Consider the following 14281-nt stretch of genomic DNA (forward strand, 5'->3'; position numbering starts at 1 on the left):
AAAACATCTTGCACTTGATGTCCCACTGACATCTCAAACTCAGTATGTTCCAAATTGAACTCATATTTTATGCCAAAATCATCTTCTCTTCTGAACTTGCCTATTACTGTAAAGACCCAACACCACTCTCCTAGCCTCTCAGGCTCAGAAGCACGGTGTTATCCTTAATTTCTCTCTCATACTCCCCTTACATGTACAATCTTTTGCCAGGTATTTTCATTTCTACCTGCAAAACATTTCTTGTATATTTCCCCTTGTCTTTATTCACATAGCCCCTAGGGCATGATTTCATCCTTTCTCTCCTAGACTATTATACTACTCCATTGGTTTCTTTTCCTTAAATCTCTATTGGATTCAATTTGTCTTTCATTCAATCACCACAGTGATTTTTGTAAAGCACAGATCTGCCCATGCCATATTTTTACTCAATAATCTCCATTGACTTCATAAAGCCTTCAAGATCAAATACAATTTCTTCTATTTGTCCTTTAAAACCCTTCACAGAGCAAAGATGGTGGGGTAAGCATTAAATCACTGTAGCTCTCTCATACTTACCTCCCCAAACCATAAAATAGCCCCACAGAACAAATACTAGAAAATGTAGTGAATGGAAAGATGGGGTGGAGAGGTCTTTTAGTCTGGGAAACTTGGAGGATTGACAAGAAAGGTCTGTCTCACTTAGGTAAAAGGAGAATACATTCTGGGACAGGAAGCATCCAGTCAAGCCTGCAGCATCCCCAACTCAGCAAACTACTGGGAGATCCTGAGTTCCAATGTGGTGGAATAGGTAAATGCCAACACCAGGTCCCCCTGCATGCCTTTGCATTACCAGGGGAAACAGCAAACTCTAGCATTGGAGATTACTCACATGCTTCAGTGGAGCCCTGGGCAAAAAGGCATTCTCCAAAGGACAAACTTCTGAATGCTTCAGTGTAGTCCTGGGGAAACAAAGAAAAACCCCACTGGGCCTCAGCACACACCAGACACCCCCACTAGAAACCAAACTCAGAACCAGGTAAGCTTCCAGACACATACAGCCTCAAGTAGTGCCAACCACTCCCCACCCCATTGCCTCAACACAACACCAGATATGAGGGTCCCCCATGGGCCTCAGGGCAACATCAGTGGAGTAGCAGGAAATTAGCTGGGGCCTATAGCCCCTGGCATAAGAAGACTGGGACAGAGTCCCTTCCATCCTGGGAGCAGAGGTCAAATTAAAAGAAAGGAAGTAAAAAGGCAAAAAAAAAAAAATCTGAACATAAAAGGTTATTATGGTGACAGGGAAGACCAAGACACAAAATAGAAGAGGGTAACAATGTCAAAACATTTATGGAAGTACTCAAAAAGGAGCTTAGACATCATATAAGAGAATTAAGAAAAAATGGAAAAGAAATTAAAGCAAGGCAAGAGAATTACGAAAAAAAGTCAAAAGCTTGAAAAACTGCATAAAATGGTAGGATCGGTCAAATGCAAAAAAAGATATAAAAATCCACCAAAGGAAACAATACCTTAAAGAGTATAATTGACCAAATGGAAAAGACAGTACTAAAGCTGATTGAGGAAAACAACACCATAAAAGTTAGAATTGGGCAAGTGGAAGCTAATGACTCTATGAGACATCAAGACAATCAAACAAAATCAAAAGAATGGAAAATAGAAGAAAATGTAAAATATGTCATTAATAATACTGATCTGGAAAAGAGATCTAGGCGAGCCTGTTCCAGGCTTCAGGGGTTTTGAATCAGCTGCTGGATCCCTCACCATGTGTGGGTCCAGAGCTCTGAAAGTAGCTGCCACTGCTGCTGCCACCTCCACATCTGCTGACCTAGGGCTGGGACTGGACCTCCGCTTTTTAAAAACCCTCTTTTATCCGGCTTCCCCAGCATTTTCCCACTGACCTTCCATGCAGTCTTTGGTGTTTCTGGTTTGAGAAGACTGGAAACCACCATAGCTGCCGGTAATTTTCAGGGCCCTGACACCTGGTCTGCCCTGTCTGTGCCATGGACTATGATCCACTCACAGCCTTTCTATGAATCTTCCAGGCTCTCCTGGGCTGGATATTTGTCTCACTGCATAATTCTCTGTGTTATGTAGCTCTAGAATTTATTTGGAGCCATTTTATAGGTATTTGGAGGGGCTTTGGGAGAGAGCTTAAGCAAGTCACTGCTTTTACTCCTCCATCTTGGCTCCACCATTTCCCCAAAAACCCCGACAACTTTTTTCAGAAAAAAACAACAACAATGAACCAAGATTAGAATGAAAACAGAAAGATGAGAACCAATAATTACAGTAAGTGTTTCTGATAAAGACCTCATTTCTCCCTCACACACACACACACACACATAAATACACACACACAGAATGGAACCAAATTTATAAGAATACAAGCCATTCCCCAATTGATAAATCATTAAAGGGTATGAACAGGCAGTTTTCAGATGAAGAAATCAAAGGTATCTATAGGTATATGAAGAAGTACTCTAAATCTTTTTTGATAGAGAAATGCAAATTAAAACAGCTTTGAGATACCACCTCACAACTAGATTGACTACTATGACAAAAAAAAGGAAAAATATAATTGTTGGAGAGAATGCAGGAAAATTGTTACACTGATGCATTGTTGGTGGAGTTGTGAACTGATCCCAAACATTCTGGAGAACAAGTTGCAACTATGCCCAAAGGGCAACCAAACTGCATATCCTTTGGTCTAGCAATAGCACTACTAGTGCTATATTACAAAGAGATCATAAAAAAGGGGAAAGGACCAACATGAGAAAAAATATTTATAGCAGCCCTTTTCATGGTGGCAAAAATATTGGAAATTGAGAGAATGACCATCAATTGAGGAATGACTGAACAAGCTGTGGTATATGAATGCAACTGAATACTACTGTACAATAAGAAATGATGAACAGTTAGATTTCAGAAAATTCTACAAAGACTCATATTAACTTATACAACATGAAAGGAGCAGAACCAGGGAAACTTTGTGCACAGTATCAGCAACATCATGCAATGATGCAATGATGACTCAGTTTTTCTCAGCAATACAATCATCCAAGACAAGTAGAAAAGCCTCTGGAAGGAAAATCTTATCCATATCTAGATAAAGAACTGATGGACTGAATACAGATTGAAGCATATTTTTTCACTTATTATTTTTCATTTTTTCCTCTTTTGATCTGTTTCTCCTTTCACAACTATGACTAATTTTTTTTATATGATAGCACATTGATAAACTATTTCATACTGTCTACCATTATCCAAAGAGTATAGGGAAAGGGAAGGAGAGAGGGAGAAAAATTTGGAACTCAAAATCTTATAAAAATGAATTTAAAAAATGTTCTTGACATGGAACTGGGGAAAAAAATAAAATATGATTAAAATGTAAAAATAATAAATAAATAAATAAAGCTCTTCACCGCGTGCTCCTCCTTCCTTCCTGTACCGTTGTCTCATACTATATCCACATACTTTATGATTCTGTCTTTCACACAAACCATTGCATCTCTAGACACTGTACCTTTTCAATGGTATCTACCCTGCCCCATACCCTTCACTGACTTCTCTTTGAGAATATCTTCTATATATTCTATCGTGCATGTATATTGTATTTTCTCCCCCTTTAGGATATATGCTTTTTGAAGTCAGGGCCACTGTTTTTGGCCTTTCTGTATATCCTAAAATTTAGCCTGATCTCTAGGAAATGTTTGATAAATATTTGTTGACTTATTGACTGAGAAACAGACACTGTAGAAAATGATAAGTAATCAAAGTCTGGGCATGTGATAAGGAAAAGGGACCTTGATGATCAGGAGTACTATGTCTTCATTTCACATATGAGAAATTGAGACACATAAAGTTCAAATGACTTGCTGAAAGCAATAAGCTTCTTGGAATGTGAAATCTCTAACACCTCTACATATGATAGAGTAGAAGTCATATTTCTAAGAAGCTTGTCAGGGTCATTTAAAAAATGTATGCATTCTTATGTAAAAGCTCATAAGATACTTGAAAAAAGATATTTGCCTTACTTTACCTTTGGACAAGGTCAATTACTATATTTGTAGCTAGATGTAAATCATCTTTTTCTGCATATGTGCTACACCATATCCATAAGCAAAATGAAATAGTAATGCAGAGAAAGATAGCAGGTGACTTAATTTCTTCTGAAATATGTCTAGCAAGAATTACAAAATCCATTTTCTTTAAAAATCACTGAAACTCAATTTATTGAGTATATTCATGTATATGAATATTCACAGCATTAGGGAAAGGTATTACTAGCCCAATGATACCTGACATTAATGGGACTCAGTATATGATTAAGCAGGTAATGGGAAGTGGCTATGCTATGGGCCATTAAAATTTTGATATAACTCATTAAGGGAACTGGTGATAATTAGTTCAAAGGGTGTTATTGTTGCTATTGTATCTATTAGTAGCACATTTTATGCAAATCTAATAGACTTGTAATGAATGATCATTCTTGATAGGTTACAGTTGGTCTAACTTATGCATTTACTTTAAAGTAACCACCTACTTATACTCTTCTTCCTCCACAAATTATTTTCTGGTGCTAATTAATCAATTAACTCAAAAATACCTGGCCCTTCACTAAAGTCTAATTTTATGGAAGGGAGATGAAGAGTCTAAAAGATCAGGTCCTATGAATCTGGAAAGGTTTCAAAGATGAACAAATGTTGGTGGAAGCAAAGTCTGTCTCACTGAAATTTGGGATATGTGGCAGTGCTAAAGAAGGACATAATATGCCCAAAACAAAATAAGTCTCTGTTGATGCCAAATATGCCATAGAATCTCAGAATTAAAGATTCAGAGCTGGCAGGGGCCTTAGAAGTCATTTATTCTAATTGCTTTGGTTTATAGATGAGCTAAATGAAGCCCTTGAAGGTTACATGACTTTCTGGATGTTTCACAGATAGTATCAGAAGTAAAATTGAACTCATATCACATGACTGAAAGTTCAGTGTTTTTTTTTCTCTATATCTCCCTCCCTCCCTCCATCATGGAACTATAAATATAGAAATGGAAGGGATATTGGAGACCATTTTTTTCAACCTCCCATTTGACAGATGAGGAAACTGAAGTCCAGAAGTGAGCTTACTCCAGTGATTTGCCCAAGGTTTTATAGGTATTAAATATCAGGTTTGTGATTTGAAGCTATGTTCCCGCTTATAGAAAAAGTAGATTCTCCACTCTTCTCTATCTCCTTATGTCCTCTAAAAAACCATAGAAATCTCTAATTGAGCGAGGTAAAGCTCCCAGCAACTTGCTTTATTTCTTTTCCTGCCTATTTTAGAAGCCTGCTTCTCCCCAGACCTCCCTTGGCACACACTGGGATTGACAATAGTTTCTTCAGGGCATTTAAACATCATTGCTTCTTCTAACCCTTTTATCTACCGACCCTGTTAGAATCACTTTTTTTTTTTTTGGGGGGGGGGGTCCTTCTGAGAAGTGGAAGATTCCATATAAGCAATGTCAGTTGTTTTTAAATTATTCTGGAGGACAGCAATGCTTATTCTAGTAAGGAAGTTTAAGAAATGAATGTCATTAACATTACTACATATCCAACTGAGGGAAATGGAAAGCTCCATTGTCCATTTGAAGAATCTCTTCCCCACCACCACATTAATTAGGTCCTTTCCAAAGACTAATTACCATTTAAACTTGACTTTATGGTGCTGAATACACTTGAATTTCTTTAGTCTCATTCTTTGTGGCGTTTTTTAGATTTTGCTGACATTTTCTAATTTTATCAATGGATCTTATGGGATTTGTAAGGTCATTGTTACTAAAGTCAAAATTTGAGAAACACAAGCATATCAGAGACTTGGTTCAATTAGAAAGAATTCTTATAGTAATGGCTTAATGAAGATTCAATAATATGTCTACTATCTCCTAGAGCACAGTGCCTGGCACATGGTAAATCTTTAATAAAAACTTGTTGATTGACTAGGTCAGAGCAGGCTTCATATATTCTGGATCTCCATAGAAAGGCAAAAAATGATGCATTCAGTTTGCAGTGAAAATATTTATTTTTTTCCTGCTTTAACTCTTGCTCCTGGGTCAAAACTGGCAGCTGGGTGGAATGATTATCTCCTGCAACCAAGTAATGGTACTTCAATTCACCACTGTGGAGGACAGAAGGCCTCTACTGACTCTATGACCATATCAGTGGCCTTCTCTCATGCAGCATTAGCTCTGGAGAATGTAGTCTTAGTCGTCTCATCCCAAGTTTTGCTCTACACCTGAAGTTTCTAGAAATAACATTAAAGAGAATAATAGTGATCAAGTTTCATATTAAAGTAAGTGAAGGTATTTTTCAGACCATCTCATGATCATTAGTTAATGATGATCATGATTCCTTTTAATTAATTTCCCCTGTCTCCTGCTTCCTTTCTTAACTTATACCACGTGCAAGGGCATCCTATGGAAGATATCACCATCTACAACAGTGATAATAATTCCATAAGCACCTACTATGTACCAGGCATTATTCTAAGGACTCTACTAATATTATCTCCTTCTATCCTCACAACAAGAGAAGTGTTATTGTTAAGTCCATTTTTACAATTGAGGAAATTTAAGCAAAGGTGAAGTAACTTGTTCAGGATCACACAGCTTGTAAATGTCTGAGGTCAGATTTCAACTTAATCCTTTTTTACTCCAAGCTCTGAATTCACATTATGCCACCTTGTTACTACAGAGAAAATTCAGTCACTTTTGTCCATATTTATTTTTCCATAAATCCTTAGCAGTTAAAAAATACATAATCCACACCAGTTGGAGTGAGTTAATTAGTAGAGAGGTAGTAGTTCTAATGAATGCTGCACATGCCCAGTTGTGATAAAAAAAAAAAGATGCTTCATGCCCTCAGTGACAGATATACTGAAACCATGTGAACTTCTGATCATAGGGGAGTTAGTCCACTCAGCTTTGGCACTCTGCCCTGCGGCTGAGCTCTTAATGAGTGAGCAAAAACTGATATAACCCACTATATCTAGCTGGCCCTAGAGCATGTTTAAATCCCATCTATGAGAAAGTCAAGGCTTATTTAATGTGAACAACCCATTCTCCTCCATCCCACCCCCCAACACACATGATTACCTCCATTCCTAACTTTCCCTTCAGGAACAGTGATCAAATCAGTGCTCTCATTACTTTTAGAAAGTGCATGACAGTCCTCTGATCAACTGCCAACTGCATCTCTGACAATCCCTGTGACACCCCACAAACAAACTTACTTTCTTGTCTCTTATTTCTCAATAGATTGGCTCTGCATTAGAATATAAATTTCCTTAGACCAAGGTCTGTCTCACTTTTGTAATTGTAAATCTAGCATCTAGCATAAGGTTGGGCATCTATTTGAAACTTCAGTACTTTTCATTCATTCATTTAATTTCATTAATTCAAGGATGATACATGACTAAGGAGGCTACCATTCCAGAGACTGTAATATTTTTGGAACTGCTGATCATGTGTGTCCATGTCATAAATTCACTTGACTCTACATTTTATATATGTCTATAAGACATTTTATGTACCTTGAAATTTGAACCTGAGTACTAACCACATGATTGTGTGATTTAATATAATCATAATTTTGTTTTTTATCCCCAAATGCCATAAACCTCTTTATAAAGTCAATTTTATTGATACACTTCTGTATTTGGTTTTATGGTATAGATTCAGGCCATTTGCAGTCAGCTTCAAGGCTTCAGTTCAAGTTTCCATCTCAGACATATCCTGGCTATAGAATTCCTGTATCTGGGAGTTCCCTATATTAGATGAAATTATAGGTTCAGTCCCTATCCCCTTTTGACCTTTTATCATTAGGACTAACTGCCTTAATGTATATTAGTTCCTAGGCAAGGTGACAGGAAAAATTTCAGACAAGCTGTCCCTTAAGATACTTATAAACAAATATAGAAAATGGAAGAATGGAAATTAAAATGAACACAGACACAGAATCTTAAAAAAGTAGTCATAAGCAGTCATAAGGGCAGAGTCAGGACAGGGAGGATGACAGAAACTTTCTAGCTCAAGGACAGACTGTTTACCAGGACAAAAAGAATACCCAAATCAAACACTTAGAGACCTAAACTTGTACAGGTTGAAGGGCGAGGTGCCACCTGGGAGCTCTGTCACTCACTATTCCAGGTGACAGGTCCAGGGCAGACTGAGAAGGAACTCTGCCTTACAGTGGCATTTTGGAGTAAGGAGTGATCCAGGACCTTAGGTTATGTACTGAACAAGTAGCAAATTCATGATCAGAAGATTGTGTGTGATTCTGACGCTACAAGTTCTAGTCTCTAGACTTACCTGACATCTGCAGCACTAAGGCAGGAATCCCAAAGCAAGGGGATCTTCTTTTGTCTTCTGATCCAGCAGAGCTTTCCAGTGTCCCACAGCTGATAGTGGCTAAACCTAGCAGCAGTCTACTGGAATTTCAACCTGAACAAAACCACAATCGTGTTGATCAGAGCTAAACCCAGATCAAGAACTTGCAGAGCTCAAATCAGACTTTTCCCTGTATCACACCATTCTGAAAGCATTTAAAGCTTTCAGGTTTTCAGTCAGAGCTATCCCCGAGATCCTGAATAGCACAAAATTCAGTAATCCACAAAAGCTGGAGGTCGATGAGCCCAAACATTTCTTTCATGAGTACTTAGAATATGGCCTTATCATACTGTCAAAAATCATGAAGTAGGCTGGAAGAATGAAAAAGTAACTGAAAGGATCACAAAATAAAAAGCTCTTATGGTGAAAAGGTTACCCAAGTTACAAATCTAGAAGAAAAGAATGACTCTAAAACATCTACAAGGAAAGCCTCAAAGAAAAAGAGAGCTGTATACAAGTTCAACCAAGATTTCTGGGAGAGATGAAGAAATACTTTTTCTATTCTTTCCTTCCTTTTTAAAAGAATTTAAAACTATTTATAAATGAAGAATGCTATAGGAAAAAATGGAAAAGAAATGAAAGTCATGGGGAAAAAAAGAATCAGAAAGGAAATTAGCAGTTTGACATGAGATGTTAAAAAAAAAATCATTACTCAAGCAACAAACTCCCTGAAAATTAGAATGGACTAAAGAGAGGAAAATGATTCCATGAGATTAAAAAAAAATAAAAGTTAAGATGCTAAAACAAAACAATACAAAACAATAGAATAAAATGTAAGATACATCATATAAAAAACTGATCTAGAAAGTAGATTAAGGAAAGATAATTTTAAAAAGTCATTGAACCACCTGAAAATCATGTCCCCCAAAAAACAGCCTGCACATGATACTTCAGAAATGTATAAAAGAAAAATGCCTAGATGTTTTAGAATCAGAGGTCAAGGTCAAAGAAAGAATTCACTAGTCACTTCTCAAAAGAAAATGTGAAATGAAAGCAACCAGTAATATTACAGTCAAAATTCAGATATTCAGGTCAAAGAAAAAAATACTGCAAGTATTTTTTGAAAGAATGAATTCAGGTACTGAGGACCTACAGGTAGGATCACGTATGATTTATTAGGCACCACTATAAAGAAGCAGAAAGCTTAGAATAAAATATTGCACAAGGAAGAAAATGAGTATTTATTATGCATGTACTATGTACTTCTCATTGTGCTAAGCACTTTACAAATATCTTTTTTGATCCTCAGAACACCCCTGGAAGGTAAGTGCTCTTATCGTCCTAATTTCAGAGTTGAGGAAAATGAGATAGACAGTTTAAATGATTTCCCAGTGTCACCCTTCTAGTAAGTGCCTGAATCATTAAACTGTAGGCTCCTTGAGGGCAGGAATTACCTTTTACCTCTTTTTGTATCTCCAGTGTTTAGTATAGTTCCTGAAACATAGAAGACACTAAATAAATATTGATTGGATTGATTGATTGATTGATTTAAACTCAAGCCTTCCTGATGATTCCATTCACAGCTATGTAGATAAGCAAAGATATAAGCTTAAAACCAAAAAGATTATCCAGAAAAACTGAGCATAATCCTATGGAGAGATAATTGACCTTTAATGAAATAGCAGAATTCTAAGATTTCTTGATTAAAAAACTGGACCTGCAGAGAAATTTTGAAGTATCCTCAGAGGAAGGAAGTGAAACATAATAACTAGATAAATCAATAGATAATCAATAAATAAACTAACAAACAAATAAATGGATGAATAAGTAAATATATAGACTAATAAATAAATAGATAAATGCTTAAACAAATAAATAAATTGATAAATGAATGAATAACAAATGGAAGGAAGAGAAAAAGAAAGAAAGAAAAAGAAAGGGGTATACTGGATTTGAAGTCAGAAACTCTGGGTTCAAGAAGACAGCATGTTTCAGAGTAAGAACTAATGAATTTAGAGTCACCTCTCCTGGGAGCAAGACCCCATTGTCCCACTTACTCTGTATTAATATGACTTTCCTCATGGATCAAAGGAGGATATTTTGTTTGTTTGTTTTGTTTTGTTTTCCTGAGCAGCCCCCAAGGCCTCCTTTAGCTCTCAGCTCTCTCATTGGTAGGTTAAGGCTTTTAAATGTCACTGCAGCCCTTGGAGCTTTATTTTCTTTGCTATAAAATGGGAATGATAAGATGACACTTTGAATCATATCTTCACACATTCTATTTATAATTACTTTGGAGACTTCAAGACTTCTCAGAGTGTAAATATCAGTTCTAATTATTATAATTATGCATACTTTCTCCAGTCTTACAAAATAGGAATAGAAAAAAAGCATTTATAAATCATAGACTTAGAAATGGAAGGGGATTTGGAGGTTATATTTCCCAATTTCCTTATTTTAGAGATAAGGAAACTCAGGCCAAGAGAGGAAAGAACTAGACAATGGTCATGTGGGTAGTAAACTGGATGGCAGGAATTCCAACTCACGTCCTCTGCCCCCAAATGGAGCTTTTTCCACCTCATCATGCTTCCTTCCATAATTTGACCTTCCATACTGTATATTAAATATATCAAATCAAGTAACATTTATTTAGAGTGTTTTTAACTTTAAAGTATTACAGATATGAAGGTTTAATTGATTATCAAAAATGTACACATGACACACTTTTAAGTTTATCTTGAATTATTAATATTTTATCCATCACTTTCTGAAGTCTAGACAATCAACAAAACAATAAAGAAAGCCTGAATTTGTGGTATTTGCCAATTTCCTTGGTGTAAATGCTAACACTAAAAATTTGACAATCAGTTCTTTAAAGCTGGTATGAGCTAACCCCAGCATATCCCTGTAAATACGAGTTGCTGTTACTGTTATTATTATTACTATAATAATGGGGATAGTGAGCTCCAGAAAAATTAAATAGCTACTGAAGTCAAATGGTCAGTTACTAACAAGACAATATGAAGTCCCAGGTCCCATGACTCCCTGGAAACATTACTATCTCCTCTAAACCATGCAGTCGGAATAGCTAGTAATCTCTGGGCAACATAAGTAGAATTACCCACTGGCTGCTGACATGGCAGGTTAAAACAGGTTGAGGGGACTGTGTTCAATGTGTGATAAAAAAAATCCATGAAGCAAAACTGGGTCATTTGTAATATAATCTGTAAATCAGATTTTGATTCTAGATGGAACCAGGTAAAAAATTTCCCAGGCTCACTCTCCAATCACCCACATAGCCCAGGCCATGCTCACAGGAACATCCAAACCCTCTAGGTTTTTCCCATTCCATTTATGGCATGGTGCCCATCAAGAAAAAACTGAAAACAAGAGAAAATTAGCTGCCAACCCACAAAAGAATATGGTCTTGATTTCCAATCTGTGTGCCTCTCTCCTATAGTCTGGGTGATTTTCCAGGCTGCAAAGAACAAATTCTTCTTGCTTAAATAGAGTCACTAGGTACGGATTACCTCATGCAGCTCCTGCAGATTGGCATATGTATCTTCATGAGTCACCCATAACCACGGCATATGTTTCCTTGTGGGAGAGATAGGCCTTTTCTGGAGAACATAAGGCTAGGTAAGGAGTAGTTAAAATGCAAACTACAGAACAGGGATTCTTAGGAGGAAAGCAAGATGATCTTGGCACTTCTGAATACAGGATATCTAAGTAGTGATTTCATTGTTTCATGCAAGAAAGTCGTAGAAACTATGAAGAAAGGTTTGGCACCTCTTTCTACTCCACCTCCCCACCCTCCAATTGCAATCAAAGGAAGTCTTTTGTGTGTTCTGTATGTTGAAAGTAACAGGCCTCAAACCCATTGATGAGATGGAGATGTCTATCCTAAGCACCTGAAGATTTCCCCCAGAGGAATGGTTGGATAGAAACAATTTATTCCAATGACCATGACAGAGGCTGAAGCAGGCATTGTGGAGAGCATAAAGCAAGGTTATACACTGAAGACACCATGGTTATCCACCAAATCACAGGACATCACTGCTAGTAGTGATTATTTTTGTCTTGCTACTGGATTTTAATGATTGTGGAAGAGAGAGTGAGGCTGACAACTTTATGCAACTCTCCCTCACTTAAATCTAATTCATGTGCAAGTCAAGACACCATTGTGTGATGTCATTGGTCTCCTTTGAAAATGAAAAACAAACAACAATATACCCTAAAGAATGTATTCAATAAGTAACTACAAGCCCTTTCTTTCTTTGAAAAATGAAATGTAGGGGTGGCCAGGTAGCACAGTGAGTAAGAGCACTGGCTCCAGTGTTGAGAAGACCTGGAGATCGAATCCCGGGCTCAGACACTTAGCACCCACCCAGAAACACCTGGCCGTGTAATCTTGAGCAAGTTACTTAACCCCGATTGCTTAAAAAAAAAAAAGAAAAATGAAATGTAGGAATTTGCTACTCTCTCTGAGAATTCTGAAGATGGTTGATGACACACATTTTCTTTCTCTCCCTCTAACTGGGCTCAGCATTTCTTCATATTGTTAATATGTTTACAGGAAAGCCAAGGCAAATTGCTTTGCCCGTAGAAGGACAATAGAGACTGAAAACCTCTTGATATTATCTGTAAAAACAAATAATTATACTGTAGCAATTTTGTTTAGTGAACATATTTTAGTGGATAAAATAAGGCCTAATAATAGACTGTGTATTCAGGCCCACGGGTTGTCAAATTATGTATCTTTCCTTTTTCTCTGCCCACTTTGGTTGATAAACTGCTCAGAAACAGGGGCGGCTAGGTGGTGCAGTGAGTAAAGCACTGGCCCTAGATTCAGGAGGACCAGAGTTTCGATCTGGCCTCAGACACTTACACACACACACACACACACACACACACACAACTAGCCCTGTAACCTTGGGCAAGTTACTTAACCCCAATTGCCCTCCAAAAGGCAAAATAATAATAATAATAATCATAAAGTGCTCAGAAACACCTGACATGAAATTGTGTACTGTTCATGGAGCAGAATTACCAAAATATCAGAGAAACAAAATATTGTAATCCCTATCTGGTAATTTCAAAAATGTTCAGCATCTTGAGATGGCAGGACTGGTGAGGAACAAATGAGGATTGTTAGTTTTCATTGTCTTTTCCGTCTAGATCACCTTTTATTCTTCTATTTAAAAACGAAAGGTAAACTGACATATTAAAACATGTACATTTTCTTAGATTTAGCTGAACCTCTTTATATTGCAGTGGAGGAAACAAAGGCCAGTGTGGTTGAGTGAATTGCCTATTTAGTGCAAGGTTAGAAGAGTATAACCCTATGTGCTTGCATAGATAGAAATTGGCTGGACCAGAACTTGAGACTATGTTTTCTGGCTCCAGATGTAGCAGGATTTTGTACTGTTTCATGATATGCTATAGCTTCTTTATTTAGTTTAGGTACTGAATATGTACAGAACTTCCATTAATGTGAGAAGTGGACCCATTTTCATTGGGTCTATAGAAGTATGATTTATGGAAGAAGGCTGCATTACAGAATACTGAGTGTGAGAGTGGGGTTAAAACTCCCCTACTCTATTTTTACATGATATCTTTTTAGGTGAGAACATGTTTTAATCACTCAGTTTATGAAAGAGTCTTAGAATACATGCGAAATGTTTTTGACCACTATTTGGTGAAGTGAAGTCACACTATACAAGAATTCTGTTTCAAATGACAATAGGATTTCCTTATATTCGCAAGGTCATGCACAAAACCTCTGATTTAGTAATAATGGAATCCTAGTCCGGACACTGGAATAACTATTAGGGAGGAACTAGCAGGAAGAGGAGAAGCCTTAGTATCTGTTAAGTCTCTCTTCGCTTTCACTGTTGTCCTGAGTAGGACCTTTTGGCTTCAA

This window comes from Petaurus breviceps, unplaced genomic scaffold (genome assembly GCF_028583685.1).
Source record: "Petaurus breviceps papuanus isolate PSGF00001 unplaced genomic scaffold, PetGlider_PUasm1.0 126, whole genome shotgun sequence".
In the NCBI taxonomy this organism is placed as follows: domain Eukaryota; kingdom Metazoa; phylum Chordata; class Mammalia; order Diprotodontia; family Petauridae; genus Petaurus; species Petaurus breviceps.